At 50.4% G+C, this 18,126-nt stretch overlaps 1 non-coding gene across 1 annotated transcript; it reads right to left on the reverse strand.

Annotated features, from left to right (window-relative positions):
- Window positions 1–17,527: 17,527 nt before the first annotated feature.
- LOC114238314 (U6 spliceosomal RNA) lies at window positions 17,528–17,629 on the reverse strand. The gene has a single exon (XR_003623705.1). It is a non-coding gene; the product is annotated as a U6 spliceosomal RNA (small nuclear RNA).
- Window positions 17,630–18,126: the final 497 nt, after the last annotated feature.

Genomic DNA, 18,126 nt, shown 5'->3' on the forward strand with positions numbered 1-18,126 from the left:
TCCTCTGCCTCTTGGACGCCATGGCCGCTCTCCTGCTGCCAGGGACCCCCCCCCCCCCCACCGAACTCCCCTCCAGCCTCCATCTGTGTCTTCAAGATAAACGGAGGCTCTGGTGGCCACTGTGCATATGGGCCGTGCCCAGACCCCACCCCCAGAGGGCAGGTGGCATGCTCAAAGGTGTTGGGGAGCCGGGGACAGGGAGAGGCCAGGCCCCCATGACCAGCCACAGCCATCCCCAGGTCTAGACAGCCTCTGGGGCACCCAGGACCTGTCCCCACTCACTGCCCATCTCCTGGGAGCGTCAGCTCACCCGACAGTGTGTATCCGGCTCCTCCGCAGATCAGGCTCCGGGCCAGCCCCACCCACACGCCCTCTGAATTCTCCCAACCAGTGGGTGGCAAGGGGGCATCTGGCCCCTTTCAGAGAAGGTAAACGGAAGAACTCAAGCCTGCCCAGGACCCTTAGCCGAGGGCGGGGGTGGTGGAAGCCCAGAGCCCACGTCTTGACCAAATGGGACACTGGGCCTGGAGACCAGTCTCTGTGGAGGGCTGGGGTCCCCACTTCCATTTTATAGATGGGGAGCCTGAGGCTCTGGAGGTGAAGTGGCCGGTCCAGGGCCTTCAGCCCCCTGGAGCCTGTCCTGGGGAGGGGCCCTGGTCCCGGCTCGCGCGAAGCAGGGCTGGACTGAGGGGCGCAGCCTCCTCCCCCCATCGCCATCGTTCTCTCCCCGAGTGACCCCCACCCTCTGAGTCCTGGCCTCTTGTCTCGCCAGCTGCCTCTCGCCCTGAGCCACCATCAATGTTGTTAGGCTGAGCAAAGTCACATTAGGTGGCAGCCAGCATGGCTCAATCAAATCAAGCCACTTAGAGGGATGGCAGCAGCAGGAAGGGGCCCTAGGGCCACCAGCCCTAGATGGGGCCAGGCTTGGGTCAGCGACAAAGCAGCGGGGTTGGGGGCCGGGCAGCATTGCCGGGGAGGCCAGGGGACAGGTGGACAGGTGGTGCTTGGGCACAGAGGGGCAGCATGGCAGGCGGCCCCTGACCCAGGAGCTCAGGATGATGGGGGCAGACAAGCCCAGGCCCCCATCTGGGCCTGTGCGGAGCACAGGTGAGGTGGGAGCAGAAGAGGCACGGCCCCCGGGGCTCCTGCAGAATGAGCCAGGCCAGTTGGGATCAGGGGGTGGGGGTTTGTGACAAGGAGGCTGGGAAGGACGAGGAGGGGTCCCTCAAGGCTGGGGGCCAGGATGTAGGGAGTTAAGACTGGAATTTTGCTTGAGTCGGACTCGCCCAGAAGCACAAGCACATATGGGTTGTTCTCACTTCTTCCCACCATATCGTGTCCTTACAACCTTCGATGGCTCCCCTGTGCCCCCAGAACTGAGTCTTCTCCCAGTGATGCATAGATGGCCCACAGGCTGGCCTGGATGACTTTCGTCAACTGGCTTGCCCTATTCTTTGTTTTTTTTTTTTTCCCTGTTCTTGTGTCACCCACTCCTCCAGCCGGCCCCAGAGCTCACTTGCGCCTGCCCATCTGTGTCACGGACTTCCTGCAGAAAAATCTGATGGCTTCTCTGAGTGACAGATTCAACCCCTGAGAAGTGGGAATTGGTGGAACCCTGGGGCAAAGAAGCTGGGGTTTATCCACAATTCCCATCCCTCAAGGGCCGCTGGTGATAGGGTTGTGACAGCTGCTCGCCTGGAGTGGACTGGCCTAGGCAAGCTTTGTCTCCAGCGTTGGAGAGATACGGGGTCAATGGAAATTTTAAGGATCAGACATTGACCAGCCTGAAGCCTTGAAGAAAGTTCAGGTCATCCAGTAGCAATTCAGGGCTGCAGTGAGATCCAGGGGCCCCTGTTACCAGCTGAACTGCATCCCTCCTAAAATGTGTATGTTGAAGTCCTAAACCCTAGCACCTTGGGATGAGACTGTATTTAGAGATAGGGCTTTTACAGAGGTAATTACGGTAAAATGAGGCCATCAGAGTGGGCGCTAATCCAATCTGACTGGTGTCCTTATAAGAAGAGGAGATTAGGACACAGACACACACAGAGGGACGACCGTGTAAGGACACAGGGAGAAGGCGGCGTCTACACACCCAGGAGAGTCCTCAGCAGGAACCAGCCTGCTGACGCTTTGATCTCAGGCATCCAGCGTCCGGACTGTGAGTTGATAAAACTCTGTAGTTTAAGCCACCCTGGCTGTGTACCCGCTGTGGCAGCCCCAAGACCCTCATACAGCCACCATGCAGCACGTAGAGTCACAGCCCCTAAAGCCGGAGGGCAGGTTTGCTGGAAGTTGGGCCAGAGACTCGATCCTGGGGTGGTGGGGAAAAGGAAAGGATGGTTGTGCTTCACCATCTCCTGGGCCAATGTCAAGATCCACAGTAGAGGGTGGACCCCATGACCCAGACGGGGTATCAGGGTGGAAGCCCCCAGCCCCAGAACTCGGATCCCCCCGAAACTGCTGGCAGCAGAAGTGGCCACAAACCTGGTTGGAGGAGACCAGCCTCCCGCTGCCCGGGCTGTGCAGACCTCACCTGAGGCAGATGTCCTTTCCCAGATCTGCCCGCCTCCCCTCCAGGCCCCTGACAAGTCATGACGGGTGACTCTCATGTGACCTGACTATGGGCAGAGATGGCTTATTCTCCAGGGAGCTGTGGCCAAGCAGGCTTGCACCCGCAGGACCCCGGAGAAGGGAAAGTGGATATTGAGGATCTGGAGTGGGGGGTAGAACTGGGCTGGGGAAGGGGGAGTTATTGATATGGGGCGTTTTCCAAATCCTGGCAAGGATGCCTGAAATCTGTCCTCACGTGCTGCTGGAATGGCTCCTGGGAGTTTGGGGATGACAGGGGCTGGGGAAACGAGGAGGGCTAGGGGGTGTATTTGCAAGAGAACCTGCAGCTGATGGAGAAAGCACTGGGAGGGAGCTTCCAGGCCCCCATGGCTGTCACATCCTTAGGTCCTTGCTGGCTGCTGACTGGACACAGTGGCTCCTTCCTTGGGGCCTGAGCAAGATGGCTGCCACAGTCTTTAATCTCCAATCTCACAAGGGACGCTCCGTCACTTTGTCACCTTCTATTTGTCAGAGGCAAGTCACTGAGTCCAGTCTGCGCTCAGGGGAGAGGACTTCATGAGGGCGTGGATGCCGGGGGAGGGTCCTGGGGCAGCTTAGAGGAGCCCCCTCAGGGAGTGGGGGTGGGCAGCCGGTGATAACATTGCTTCACTTTTATCCCCTAAAAAGGTCAAGGGTGGGTGACCCCTCCCTGACACTCCAGACCGAGCCTGGACTCAGGAGAGAGGAGACCACTCAGATCTCTCCAGCGCTGCAGATGAGGGTCTGAGCTGACCCTGAGACCAAGACACCAAGGTACTATGAGGCCTCTCTGTTAAATGGGGGATTCCAGAGTCTTAAAGACTTAAGACACAGGCGCCTCAAAAAGTTAGACATGGAATCACCATGTGATCCAGAAAGTCCACTCCTGGGTATATTCCCAAAAGAACTGAATACAGGGGCTCGAACAGATATTTGTACGTTCACGTTCATAGCATCTCTATTCACAACAGCCAAAAGGTGGAAACAACCCAAGTGTCCATGGATGGATGAATGGATAAACAAAATGTGGTCCATCCAGGTAATGAAATATTATTCAGTCTTAAAAAGGAAGGCAATTCTGATACCTGCTGCAGCATGGATGAACCTTGAGGACATGATGTTCAGTGAAACCAGCCAGTCACTAAAGAACAATCCTGTAGGATCCACTAGTATGAGGGGCCCAGAGTAGTCGGATTCATAAAGACAGAAAGTGGAACGGAGGTTTCCAGGGGCTGGGGAAGGGGTTGATGGGGAGTTAGTGTTTAAGGGGGACAGAGTTTCACTTGAGGAAGATGAAAAGCGTCATCTGGAGATGGTGGTGATGGCTGCACAACCATATGAATATGCTTAATACCACTGAACTGTACACCTAAAGTGGTAAATTTTATTATATATAATTTATTACATTTACTATATATTTATATTATTTGTTATATCTTACTGTATTTTACCGCAATAAAAATTTTTTTAAGTCTTAAGATGCAGGGGGTGGTGCCCATCATACCACTGTTTAATTCCGGGGCACGACCGCTGCCAGCACCAGTGGAATCACGGATGAACAGGAGCTCCACCAAGCGGGAGCCTGAGCACAGCAGCCGAGCAGGCTTGCTCCTTCCTCAGCCTCCGCTGCGTCTTGCAGACACCGCCTGGGGAGCACGCTCCCCTGTGTGTCCTCATCAGAGGGGAAGTGGCGCGTTGCCCTGAAGCAGGCTCACCGCTGCCCCACGGCCCTGTCTCTGCTCCTGCTGCTGCCGACTCTAATACTTGGAAACGGGGAAGATGTTTCTGGTTGTGAGTCGCTGGAAACTCAACTAACTGGCTGGAAGGATAAATGGATGGGAAGACAAAATGCTTTAGGGTCCAACCTGACCCTGACCCTGACCCTGACCGGGGCCTGGTGGACCCCCTGGAGGGGACGGCCTGCAGAGCCCACAGTGACAAGGCCTCCAGGGGTGACGGGTTCTGGGGCTGAGCCTGGACACCAGGACCTGTTGTGGGAAGTGGTCCCCCCCAGGGTGCAGGGTGTCCCTAGAGAACTAATCACTGCTGCCAGGCGTGACCCCTGCAGTGGCCCTGGGTGGCAGTGTGGGCAGTGATGGCTGGTCCTCCAATTCCCCTCACTGGGGGCTCTCAGTGTTGGGTGCTGGGAGAGAGGGAGCCCCACAGGGGTCCTGGGCTTCCTGGTCACCCTCATAGGGTCTGGAAAATAAAGCTGGGCCCAGTTGGCTTGTGTGAGGAAAGACCTGGTCGCCCGCAGGGCAGGAGATGGGGGTTGGAGGCTGAAGGGCAGGGTGCAAAGACCTGGGGGGGCCACACTGGAAACTTGACCAGGCCCCTCTCAGCACCCTTCCACTGCACCCTGCGTCCAGTGCCCTCAGGGCCTGCGGTAACGGCTTCCCTCTGCAGCACCCTCTCCTTCCAGCCTTCCCATGTCCCACCTGAACCCCACCATCACACCCCCAGAATTATTCACCAAAGGCAGCCAGAGCCTTCTTTCTACACTCTGCCCCACAACCAGCTGGGGTCCTGCCCCTGCTGCAGAATCCCTACTGTCCCCAGCAGGAATGAGAACAGACACTCCTGGTGGGACACACTGGCCACAGGGTCTGGCCTCGCCCCCTTCCATCTTCCCCAGCGAGCTCTCAGAGCACACTGAACGGCTCTGCGCTCTCCCCGCAGTCACCCAGCTGGCCCTTCCAGGCCCGATCCCAGGTCCGATCACAGCATGCTGAGAGCCCTCCTGGGTTGCCCCTGCACCCTGCCTGCCCGCCACGCCCCCATCGTGGGTCAGGCTCTGGTGCCTGCATCCTCTCTCCCATCAGCCCAGTAGCCTGCACTGGGTGTTGGCGATGCTGGTGGACCGTCTGGCCCTGGACCTGGGTCACACCCCTTTCCCCAAGGCTGGCTGAGTTCCAGGAAGGCCACGGGTATGCAGGAAACATTGCCCTGAAGCCTGAGTTCTCCTACCACCTGGGCCCGGCCGCCCTCTCTCTGAAGCCCCTGGGTTCCACCCTGTGCAAGTGGCTTAGATGGGATCTGGACCCTGGCATTTTGGAGTTTTGTACTTTCCAGACCATTCTTGTTCCTGGAAAACATTCCAGCCGACTTACCCTTTGGTTGCTCCCTTTCCCCCTGGAAGGCAGCCTGGCACAGGGGAGCCCCGCCTGGTGGCGGCCAGGCAGCCTCCCTGTCACGGGGCCACACCCGTTTCTGTCACCACCTCACCCAGCCCAGCCTGCCTGCACCTCTGGCTCCCAGCCCTCCTGGCTGTCAGTGTCACCAGGCTGCCAACCAGCGGCCACTTGGGGAATGTCCAGCTTTCCCTTTGGCAACTGGCCTACTTGGTGGACCCACCCAGGCCCAGCTGCTTCTCCCACCCCTTTCCTCTCTCACTCGCTCACTCATTTGTTCACTCATTCATTCATTTAGCAAACCACAGGGAGTTCAGCTGAGCCAGACTCAGACGGGCTTCATGGTTGGAGGGACGCGGCCAGAGAAAACACTCAGCCCTCCTCCCTTTGGGGCCGACTTTCTAGCAGGGACACAGACACAGTGCATATAATTTAAAACAACTGAGCAGGGCTTCCCTGGTGGCGCAGTGGTTAAGAATCTGCCTGCCAATACAGGGGACACGGGTTCAAGCCCTGGTCTGGGAAGATCCCACATGCCGCGGAGCAACTAAGCCCATGCGCCACAACAACTGAGCCTGCGCTCTAGAACCCGTGAGCCACAACTACTGAAGGCTGAGTGCCACAACTACTGAACACCATGCGCCTAGAGCCCATGCTCCCAACAAGAGAAGCCACCGCAGTGAGAAGCCCACGCACCGCAACGAAGAATAGCCCCCGCTTGCCACAACTAGAGAAAGCCCGCACACAGCAACAAAGACCCAACGCAGCCAAAAATAAATAAATAAATAAATTAAAAAAAATAAAATCCAAAAAAAAATGTACAGTTCAGTGGTTTTTAGTATGTTCATAGCCATGCAATCATGACCACAGTTAATTTTTGGAACATTTCATCACTTCAAAAGGAAACCTCCTGGGACTTCCCTGGTGGTCCAGTGGTTAAGACTCTGCGCTTCCACTGCAAGGGGCATGGGTTTGATCCCTGGTTGGGCAACTAAGATCCCACATGCCGCGAGGCGCAGCCAGACTTAAAAAAAAAAAAAAAAGAAAAAGAAAACCTCCTGGCTTCTAGCCCCCAGCCCTCCAGCCCTCCCTCCCCAGCCCTAAACAAGCGCTAATACACTTTCTGTCTCTATGAGTTTGCCTGTTCTAGAGAACCTCAGGTAGTGGAATCATGCATTATTTGTCCTTCTGTGTCTGGCTCTTTTCACTGAGCTTAATGTCTTCAAGGTGCATCCGTGTTGTAGCAGGTGTGAGGCCCTCATTCCTTTTAAAGGCTGAGTAGGAGCCCATTGAATGGTGGATCACAATTTGTTTATCCCTTCATACACAGATGGACATTTGGGTTGTTTCCACCTTTTGGGGACTGAGTAAGGCTGCTGTGAACACCCGTGTACAGCTTTTCATGTAGACACATATTTACATTTCTCTTGGGAATAAACCTAGGCGAAGAATTGCCAGGTCATATGGTAACTCTATGTTTAATTGTTTGATGAACTGCCAGCCCAAGGAATCCTTTAATATCCACACCTGACCCAGTCATTGCCTTGATCAAGGCCCTCTAACTGCTCCTGACCGCATAGCCCAGGCCCTGTCAGCCCGCCCTCTGCCCTCCGCCCTCCGCCCTCCGCCCTCCACCCACAGGCTTCCATCCTGGGACTCAGGCCCTGAGCTCCCGCCTACCGCAGGGGTTTGGCGAGCGGCCGGTTCTCCGCCTGGAGCTCTCCTGCCTCCCTCCTGCCTTTCTTCAGGTCTCAGACCCAGGCAGCCTCCCAGAACTCCTTTCTTGTTTTGCTTCCATGGTGTTTGTGCAATTAGTTAATTAGAATCCAGGTCTGGACGCTCCAGGAGGGCAAGTACTCTGTGTGTGTGTTTTTTGTTGTTGTTGTTGTTTTTAATTTATTTGGCTACGCTGGGTCTTAGTTGTGGCATGCAGGATCTTCAGTTGCAACATGTGGGATCTAGTTCCTTGACCAGGGATCAAACCCGGGCCTCCTGCATTGGGAGCATGGGGTCTTAGCCACTGGACCACCAGGGAAGTCCCACTACTCTGTGTTTTAAAGCACGTAATAGATGTTCCAAATCATTTGGTGGAAGAAGAAATTCTCTGAGCAGAAGGGGATCCAGAGCTGTTTTAATTTCTAAACGGGGTTGCGATGGGCCCACTCTCTTTTGCCTACACAACAGTCTCTAGTCTCTCCCCACTTTTCTGGTAAGAGTATCTTGGTTTCCCTTTAGGGATTCTCTCCCCACTCAGTCTGGGGGAAGCTGGAAATCCAGGCTTGGCTGGCCAGCCTGTCCTTGGCAGCTGAGGTTGATTCAGGCAGGCAAATGGCTGAGGTGGGGGCAGTGAGAGGTCATCCGGGTCTTCGCTGTCCCCTTCTCCATGGGGAATCCAAGCTGGCAGAATGTGGACAGGATTTGAGGAGAGGCTGCTTGGGAATGAAGCCATGTGGAGGAAAGCAGGACTGAGACAGGAAAAGAGAAATGGATGAAGCACCTGGATTGAGCCACGCCGGAAGCCCAGGTGAGCCAATACATTCCCTCACGCGCAAGTCGGTTTGAACTGGGTTTCTGTACCATGTAATCAAAAGATTCCTGATTAATGCAGGGTCTACAGCCCAGAAAGGGTTTGCAATGTTAGCCCATTTTCCTATCAGGTGGTTTTTTCTTAGTACAGTAATTTGTAAGAGCAATTAGTGTATTAGGAACTTTTTATTGTATACTTTGCAAATGTTTTCTCTGGTCTGTTGTGTGCATATTTGTGTGTGTATTTCTTGTATATATATATATATTTTTGGCCACACTACGTGGCCTGTGGGAACCCAGTTCCCCTACCAGGGATTGAACCCACGTCTGCACAGTGGAAGCGCGAAGTCTCAACCACTGGACTGCCAGGGAAGTCCCGTGTGTGTGTGTTTCTTTATAGAATCTTTTGCCATGCATAATTCCAAAATTTGTTATATAATCAAATGTCTATCTCTCCTCCTATAATTGATGGGTCTTAATTTTACTATATCTTTTGAAGACAATGCCCTTTATCAGATCAAGAAGTTGTTCTTCTACTCCTAGGTTGCTAGGCGATTTTTAAAAAATCACAAATGAGTATTAGATTGTCTCAGGTCCTCCTTCTGGAGCTATTGAGGTGATCATGGATTTTTTTTCTCCTTTAACCTGTATTGGGAAGTACATTCATCGGTTTTCTGACATTGAAATCCTGCTCTAAGCCCAGCATGATCAGAGGTCTAACATTTTTGATATACAGCTGACTTGAGTTTATTAACAGTTTCTTTAGGCTTGCTGCATTTATGGTCAGAAATTAGATTGGTCTTTTCATTTTCATTTTGGAGTTGAGATCATTCTAGCCTTCTTTGAAGTTTTTAAGATAACGATTTTTCTGTTCCATGAACGCTTAGTAAAAATTCACCTGTGAAACCAGCTAGATCTGGTGTGCCTGTGTGAATTTTGGTAATACATATTGTGGTTATAACCGAAGACCACGCAAATGAGAACAAGCGGGGCTGTGTACTCAGCTTGCTCTAGCAGGGAGACAGCCCCGTCACTTGCATGTTGGCAGAGACTCAAAGGCAGGCAGAGGTGGGGACAGCTTCATAGTGAAAGGGGGGCTCAGGTGCGCCCCGAGTGGGCTTGGGGAAGCTGTGGGCGGCCAACTGGAGGTGCTGCAAACTGTGTGGTTGCTTAGGGGAGCCTACTTGGCTTTCTCTGATTGGTCCTGAGCTGGAAGCGGAGGCAGAAATTAGGGAAGCTGGCAGGTGTTGGCCAAGTCCTGGCCGTTTGGGGCCAGCCAAGTTCTGTTGGCATATCTAGTAACCATCGTCCCAGTGTACATTCAGCCTCTGTGTTTTTCTAGAGCCTTACCCATTTCTTCTTCCCTTTCAAATGTACTGGTATCAAGTTGTTTGTAGGATTCACTAATAATTTCAATCTCTAATATTTCTTTCGTATGTTTTCTCTCGTTGCAGATTTGTGTCTTTTCTCATTGTCCTTGTTGGATGTGTTAGTGGTGTGATGATTTGACACATCTTTTTTTTTTTTTTTTTTTTAATAATTTTTTTTTTTTCCCCTACTTTATTTATTTATTTATTTATTTTTGGCTGTGTTGGGTCTTCGGTTCGTGCGAGGGCTTTCTCCAGTTGCGGCAAGCGGGGGCCACTCTTCATTGCAGTGCGGGGACCGCTCTTCATCGCGGTGCGCGGGCCTTTCTCTATCGCGGCCCCTCCCGTTGCGGAGCACAGGCTCCAGACGCGCAGGCTCAGCAGCTGTGGCTCACGGGCCCAGCCGCTCCGCGGCATGTGGGATCTTCCCAGACCAGGGCTCGAACCCGTGTCCCCTGCATTAGCAGGCAGATTCTCAACCACTGCGCCACCAGGGAAGCCCGACACATCTTTTTAAAGTACCAGTTTTGAGTTTTTGTTAGTCAATTTCTATTTCATTCCTTTCTGTTCTTATCTTTGGTACTTCCTTCTGCTCTCTCTGGGATTTACTCTGTTCTTTGTTTAATTGCTTAAGTTGAATGCTTAGATACTTTTTTTTTTTAACACAGTTTTGTGATAAATGCATTTAAGGCTATAAGCTTCCTTTCAGTGTTGCAACTTTCGATGTGTCATATTTTCGTTGTTGGGCAATTCTAAATTTTTCATAATTTCTGTTGTGATTGTCTCTTCAGCAGCTGTTATTTGGGAGTGCACATTTTAGTTTCTAAGAATATGGCATTCTTAAAAAAAAACAAAAAACAACTCTCTTTTTACACTAAAAAGAAAATTGTTCTAGGAGGTTTTTTGTTTTGTTTTGTTTTTTTCTTTTGTAGCATCCTTGGGATTTCCTACATAGATAGTCATATCATCTGAAATAGGGGCAGTTTTATTTCTTCCTTCTCATGTATGGATGCCTTTTATTTTATTTTCTTGCCTTCATGCACTGGCTAGAACCTCCGGTACTACACTGCATAAAGGTGGTGAGAGTGGACAACCTTGCCTTGTTCTGATTTACAGGGAAAGCATTCAGTCTTTCATCGTTAAGTATAATGTTAGCTGTAGGTTTTTTGCATCTATATCACGAGAAGTGTTTGTCTCTCGTTTTCTTATTTTGTATTGTCTTTGTTTGGTTATGGTATCTGGGTAATACTAGCTTCATAAAATGAATTTAGAAGTATCTCCTCCTCTTCTGTTTTCTGGACGAGATTGTGTAAAATTTTTCTTTAAATGTTTGGTAGAATTCTCCATGAAACCATCTGGGCTGGAGAGTTCTTTCTTTGGGATTTTTAAAATTATGAGTTCAATGTCCATAATAGTTATGGGGCTATTCCCATGATCCATTTCAAATTGGGTAAGTTGTGGTAGTTTATGCTTTTCTAGGATTTTTTCCATTTCATCTAAATTGTCAAATTATGTTTTATAGTTGTTTGTAATATTCCCTTACTTTCCTTTTGGTGTCTGCAAGATCTGTAGTGATGTCCCCATTTATCAGTCTTTCTAGAAGTTGTCAATTTGATTGATCTTTTCAAAGAAATGCTTTTTGTTTCATTGATTTTCTCTATTATTTGTCCATTTACATTTTAACTGATTTCTGCTGCCTTTAGAATTTCCTTTCCTTCTGCTTGCTTTCGGTTTATTTTTGCTCTTCTTTTTCTAGTTCATAAGGTGGAAGCTTACATTTTTTTCATATGAAAAATACATTCTTATATAGTCTTTTCTAATATAAACATTTAATGCTATGAATTTCCCTCTAAACCCTATTTGTTGCTGCCCACACATTTTTATATGTTGTATTTTCATTTTTATTCAGTTCAACTTATTTTGTAGTTTCCCCTGAGATGTCCTCTTTTGATCCACTAATGATTTTGAAGTGTGTTGTTTAGTTTCCAAGTGTTTGGATTTTCTTGTTATCTTTCTGTTGAAGACTCCTAGTTTGAGTCCACTGTGGTCAGAGACATAATTTGTGTGATTTCAACTCATTTAAATCTGTTGAGGCGTTTCAACAGGATGTGTGTCCAAGTGACTCCTGGTGGCTTGCCATGATCGTGATTGTATGGTGGCTAGTACGCTGTGTTGTGAAAAGAAGTTGTGTCCTGCTGTTGTGGGTGGAATGTCTGAGCAATGCCGATTAGATCCTGTTGGTTGATGATGCCGAGGTCTTTTACATCCCGGGTGATTTTCTGTCTAATTTTCTATCAACGACTGAGAGAGAGGTGGTGAAGTCTCCAGCTATAATTATGGATTTGTCTTATTTTAAAAAATAAGAGTCTTCAGATAACTAACTCTTGAGTAAAAGAGCAAATTAAAAATTTTAAATGACAAATAATGAGAGAACACTATTGGTCAAAAACTTGTGGAGTAGAGCCCAAGTCAGTCTCAGAGGACAAACTTTATAGCCTTAAATGCATAACTTAGAAAACATGAATAATTAGTAATCAATAGTGATTAAAAGAATAATAAGGTAATATTATGAACAGCTCTATGCCAATACCTTTGATAAATTCCTTGAAAAACACAAACTACCAAAGCTCACCAATGAAGAAGGTAACCTGAATAGCCCTATATCTATTAAAGAAATGGAACTGTTAGTTTAAAATCTTCCCTTGGGAATTCCCTGGTGGTCCAGTGGTTAGGACTCTGTGCTTAGGACTCTGTGCTTTCACTGCCGAGGGCGAGCGTTGGATCCCTGGTTGGGGAACTAAGATTCCACATGCCGTGTGGCCAAAAAAAAAAGGAACTAAAATAAAATAAAATAAAATCTTCCAACAAGGAAAATTGAAATAGCTTGGTGGGGTTATGTTTTTCAAAATTCAATAAAAAGAAAACAATTTAATTGTAAAAAAATGGTCAAAGCATTTGAACAGATACCTCACCAAAGAAGATACGTAGATGACAAATAAGTGAGCCCGTGAAAGATACTCCACATCTTTAGTCATTAGGAAAATGTAAATTAGAACCGCAGTGAGACCCCACCACACACTATGAAAATGGCTAAAGTTAAAAAGACTGACTCTACCAAGTGCTGGTGGGAGTTGAAACTCCTCTGCTACCAGTGGATGAAAATGGTACAACCACTTTGGAAAACAATTTGTCACTTTCTTAGTGGTTTTTACCAAGGGAAACAAAAGTGCATATATGTCCATACAAACATTGTACACGAATTTTCATAGCTGCTTTATTTGTAATATCCCCAAACTGGAGACAGCCCTAATGTCCATCAGGGAGTGAGTGTACAAGCACACTGAGGTATCTCCATCCACACAATGGGATGGTACCCAGCGTAAAATGTCGTGAGCAACTTGGATGGACCTCAGAGTACTTATGCTGAGCCAGGAAGTCAGACAAAAAGAGAGAACGTTATGTGTTTCCATTATATGAAAGTATAGAGTATAGAAATCCATAAGAAATCCATAGGAATCTACAGCCTGTCAGTGATTGTCCGAGAATAGGGAGAATGAAGAGGGGCAGGAGGAAACTTTGCGGGGGTGATGTTTGCCATCTTGCCTGGGGTGATGCTTTCAGGGTGTATTGTCTGCACAAACTTCTAAAATTGTGCACTGTGATTGTGTGCAGTTCATCGTGTGTTAGGATGAATGACACATCAGTGAAACTTTTTTTTTTTTTTTGGTTGCGCTGGGTCTTAGTTGTGGCAGGTGGGCTCCTTAGTTGAGGCATGTAAACTTTTAGTTGTGGCATGCATGTGGGATCTAGTTCCCTGACCAGGGATCAAACCCAGGCCCCCTGCATTGGGAGCACGGAGTCTTTTTAAAAAAATTTTTTTATAGATCTTTATTGGAGTATAATTGCTTCACAATACTGTGTTAGTTTTTGTTGTACAACAAAGTGAATCAGCCATAAGCATATGTATATCCCCATATCCCCTCTCTCTTGAGCCTCCCTCCCACCCTCCCTACACCACCCCTCTAGGTTGTCGCAGAGCACCGAGCTGATCTCCCTGGGGAGGATGGGGTCTTAACCACTGCACCACCAGGGAAGTCCCCTCAGGGAAACTATTAGAACCTCTCAAGTGGTCTTCTGGAACACTGGCTCTGGGAAGGTCCCTCTGGAACCCAGTGGTCGTGCTGTGAGAGCCACAAGCCACAGGGAGGCCACTCGGCCCTGTGGTCAGCAGCCGGCCTCCCTTCAGCCCCTTCGTGGGAGCCACGTCCCGGCTCTGTCACCGCAGACCCTGACCCAGCAGCTAGAGCACCTTGGCCAGAGAGACCAGCGCACGGAGGGCGGGGAGGCCTCTGCTCCTGGTCGCCCTGAGCACCGGCCCTGGGACTGGGCGGCCAGGTAGCAACCCCTCTGGCTCCACCCTCTTGGGGCAGGTCCCCCGGGAGGCCCTGGGCCCTGGGCCAGGGTGGAAGGAGGGCAGCCGCCGAGGAGCCCGGGGACTGAACTGCTTCAGGGCAGGGGGGCCAGAAACGAGGCAGGCTCAGATAAGGGGCAGAGTGACCTGCAAGTGGGGTGCCAGAAACAGAGGAAGGAAAGGGGGTCAGAAAAAGAAAGTCCACAGCCTGCACGGAGACACGCCAAACACCCAATCAGGGAGAGTTAACCCAATCAGGGGCCAAGGGCATCAGAAAGAACTAGAGGAATCGCTCCAATTAACCGTCTGCTCTCAGAGAGGAGGGGACACGGCCATGGTGAGGGGGTGGCGGCTGAGGGAGCAAAGGGCTGGAGGGCGTGGGATGTGACAGCAGGACACAGGCTAGAAACGCCAGGACAGACACTCAGGAAGGTCGAGGGCAGAGAAGTGGTCAGAGGTGACCCTGTAACTCAGGCAGAAAATGTTCTCGAAGACACAGCAGAGGCCAAGCAGGGACGGGGAGGAGCTGACGTACAGACCAAGGGCAGCCCTGGCTCCGGGAGCTTTACCAAGACGACCCCGAGACAAATAGATCCTGGTTGTTACTGACATTAAGGGCTAGAGAGTCATTTAGGCCTCAACTCAGAACAAGCCTGTCACCCTGAGAGGGTGGGGAATCGGGTCAGTGTTTACAGGGGAGGTGGAATCTGGAAGCTTGCAGAAGCCAAACTGTGGTTCAGGCCCAAAGGTGACAGGCAGACCCCAGACCTCCGACCCCACCCAGCCTTTCTGGGAAAGACCACCCACAAATGAAACTCGGGCAGGCGAGAAGATTGCTGGAGAGGCCAGGGTCGGGGCAGGACCGCCAACCGCCTCCTCCCAGGAGGCCGGGACAGGCCCACTCGGTCCTGGACACTGGATGGCCCTCCAGGCCCCCAGGGAGGCCGGAGGTGGGGGGACTTGGGCGTCCTCGAGCAGAATCAAGACCAAAGCTCAGCTTTTACAAACGGGATGGAGGCAAAACCTCTGTGCAACAAAGATACACAAAACACAGCATTTAGTGTTTAGATTTCGATGATGTAAAGCTATGGCGCGTTACCAAGTCTAAGCTCATACTGCTTGCCGCATGACAGGCCAGTAATCGAGAGACAAATTGTTGGGGCAAGGAATAACGGCTTTATTTGGAAAGCCCGGAAACTGAGAAGATGGTGGGCTTGTGCTCCAAAGAACTACCTTACCTGAGTTAGAATTCAGGCTTCTTTTATACTAAAAAGGGAGGGAGTCAAAGTCAAGCATTTCCTGGTTCAAGTCAGCCTCCGGAAGGTATGTGTTAATTTCTTCCTCCCTGCAGTCATTCACAGGTGGGCCTGGTCAGGATGTTTCTTGTGAGCTAAACAAAGGTATTTTAGCTTAATGCTCATTACCTGGGAGGCAGGATTCCCAGAGATGGGCCATTATGTATAATTTAAGCTTATAGGCAACATCTCTTTAGTGATTAACTTGTAATAGAATACAAAAGTTCTTCCCTATTACAGTGTGGCTGTGAGGACGGACACAACGGGATGGGCGTCCTTAAGGGTCACAGGTGTGGGCAAGGAGAGGGCAGGATCCCCACTCCCATCAGCCTTGAGAAGGGGTCCTCCTGGCCACCGAGCATGGATCTGAGCTCCAGGGACAGACCCCCAGCTTGTAGCACCAGCAGGACAGCAACTTGACCATGAAGACAAGCTGCACAACCCCCCAGCCCCTGCCACTGCCAGGCAGTTGGATGGTCTGGGAAGGCCGCTGCCCAGCCCCCGGAGATGGGGAGGGCAGCTGTGGGAGCCGAGCTCAGAGCAGCCTCCCAGAGGTGGTACTGGGCCCCTGGGTGCTGTGTTGGGTGCCCCTTCCACTGCCTTCTGGTCCCTCCAGCTTGTCAGCAGTTAGGAGGTGGGGGAGAGGGTGGTGTCAGAAGGAGGGGAGGGGAACAAAACCAAGTGACTCCTCTTTCCCGGTGTTTCCATCATCTTTTGGGAACTAATATCTCTTGTAAAAAATAAATACTTTCCAATGACTGGAGATTCTTCCACCTCACTTCTGTTTTTCTTTTTTTCTGTTAAATTTAAGCAACGTGGGGAAAATATCTGGTGGCCTGGTTGTTCTTCCGGGGAGGGGTCAGGGCCCCAGAAAACCCTGCTGTGTGTGCAAATTTGTATTGTGGTGAACCAACTTGAACCAAATATTTATAAACACCATAGACTGACCATTGGCAGTAACAAGGGAGCAAGGCAGGGAAGACCTGGATGGCCCAGCCATGTCCCTGGGTCGGCTGGTGGAGGCCAGCTCCCTTCCCAGGCTACCCGCCCTTACCTGCTCCATCTGGCCCTCTGTGCTCCTTTGGGCTGATTTCAAGATTCACACCTCGTCCCCAGCTGTCCCAAATGCCAGCGGCCTCATTCCAGGATCCAAAATTCTATGAAGGGCTGGTTCAAAGGGCTGGAGCAGGGACTTTCCTGGTGGCGCAGTGGATAAGACTCCGAGCTCCCAATGCAGGGGACCTGGGTTCTATCCCTGGTCAGGGAACCAGATCCCACATGCATGTTGCAACTAGGGAGCCCGCAAGCTGGAACTAAGACCCGGCGCAACCAAATAAATAAATAAATATTTTTTAAAAAAAGGGGGTGGCCCAGGCTCTTAAAAAAAAAAAAAAAAAAAGGGGGTGGGCCTGAGCAGGATGGGCACTTGTGAGGAGTGTGTACATCACAAAGATGTCCTCACGTCCCCTCATGCCCCCAAAGTCCCCAGGGTCCATCACATCAGTGTGGCTCTCTGACCACCTCTGGCTCTGTGGGCGCGGCACCTGCATCCCTCATTTAATGTGTTCCTTGCATCAACCCAATTCTTTTTTCCAAGTTAAATATACTCATCTCCCTTCTAAGCAAAACATGTAATGAATACGAGATTTAACATTTTTATGAAATATTATAAATGATGACATATGGTGTGATCCCATCTTTTTTTAAATAAATTGATTGATTGATTGATTGGCTGTGTTGGGTCTTCGTTGCTGTGTGTGGGCTTTCTCCAGTTGTGGCGAGCGGGGCTACACTTTGTTGTGGTGCGCGGGCTTCTCATTGCGGTGGCTTCTCTTTGTTGCAGAGCACAGGGTCTAGGTATGCGGGCTGCAGTAGTTATGGCACGTGGGCTGCAGTAGTTGTGGCTTGCAGGCTCTAGAGTGCAGGCTCAGTATTTGTGGTGCACGGGCTTAGTTGCTCCGCGGCATGTGGGATCTTCCCAGACAAGGGCTCAAACCTGTGTCCTCTGCATTGGCAGGCAGGTTCTTAACCACTGCGCCACCAGGGAAGTCCCGGTATGATCCCATCTTAACAAGAAGTTTTCTTTCTGTGTCACCTACACCCACACCAGCTGACGAGGCATGGATAGACGTGGAAGGTTATTTTTATTTGTTTTGCTCTTTTCTCTCCACCATTCTGTACTGCTTGAATTTTTTTTTTAATTGAAAAAGTACGGACCGTTTCACAAATCTGCTTGTCGCCCTTACACAGGGTCATGCTAATCTCTGTATCATTCCAATTTCGTGTATGTGCTGCCAGAGGGAGCACCAGACAGCATCACTGAGACACAGTCCGATGTCAGAGATAAACACAGCTGGATGGGAACTGCAAAGGGCAGGTTCTAATCAGCACTATACTCGCAGTGGGGACAATTCCACGGTAAATTGAACTCAATTTCGATTTGTGTGGCGGTGACTGGTGTTTTAAAGTGAGAATGTGGGAATTGGGAGGGGTAGCTTAGTGAAGTCAGGCAGCAGACAGTTAAAGCATGCAGGGGCCTGGACCATGAGACCCCCATCTGGTTCATTAACAGCGCTTGCCCAAGGTAAGCCTCTGTTTTCCCACAGAGACCCGAGATGCCCGTCCTCAGGTGGCAGCTGGAGTCTTCTCAGGCGGGCACGTTAAGGGGGGCTGGAGTCATCCCAGGGATGCGGCTTGAGCTGTCGGAAACCAAGGCTTTCTAGGCCTGATGCAGAAGCAGGCTCAGAGGAACCTGGCTAGAGTTTGGTCAAGGAGCAAAAACCTTGGTTACCACATACCATACA

This window comes from Balaenoptera acutorostrata, chromosome 20, assembly GCF_949987535.1.
Source record: "Balaenoptera acutorostrata chromosome 20, mBalAcu1.1, whole genome shotgun sequence".
NCBI lineage: Eukaryota > Metazoa > Chordata > Mammalia > Artiodactyla > Balaenopteridae > Balaenoptera > Balaenoptera acutorostrata.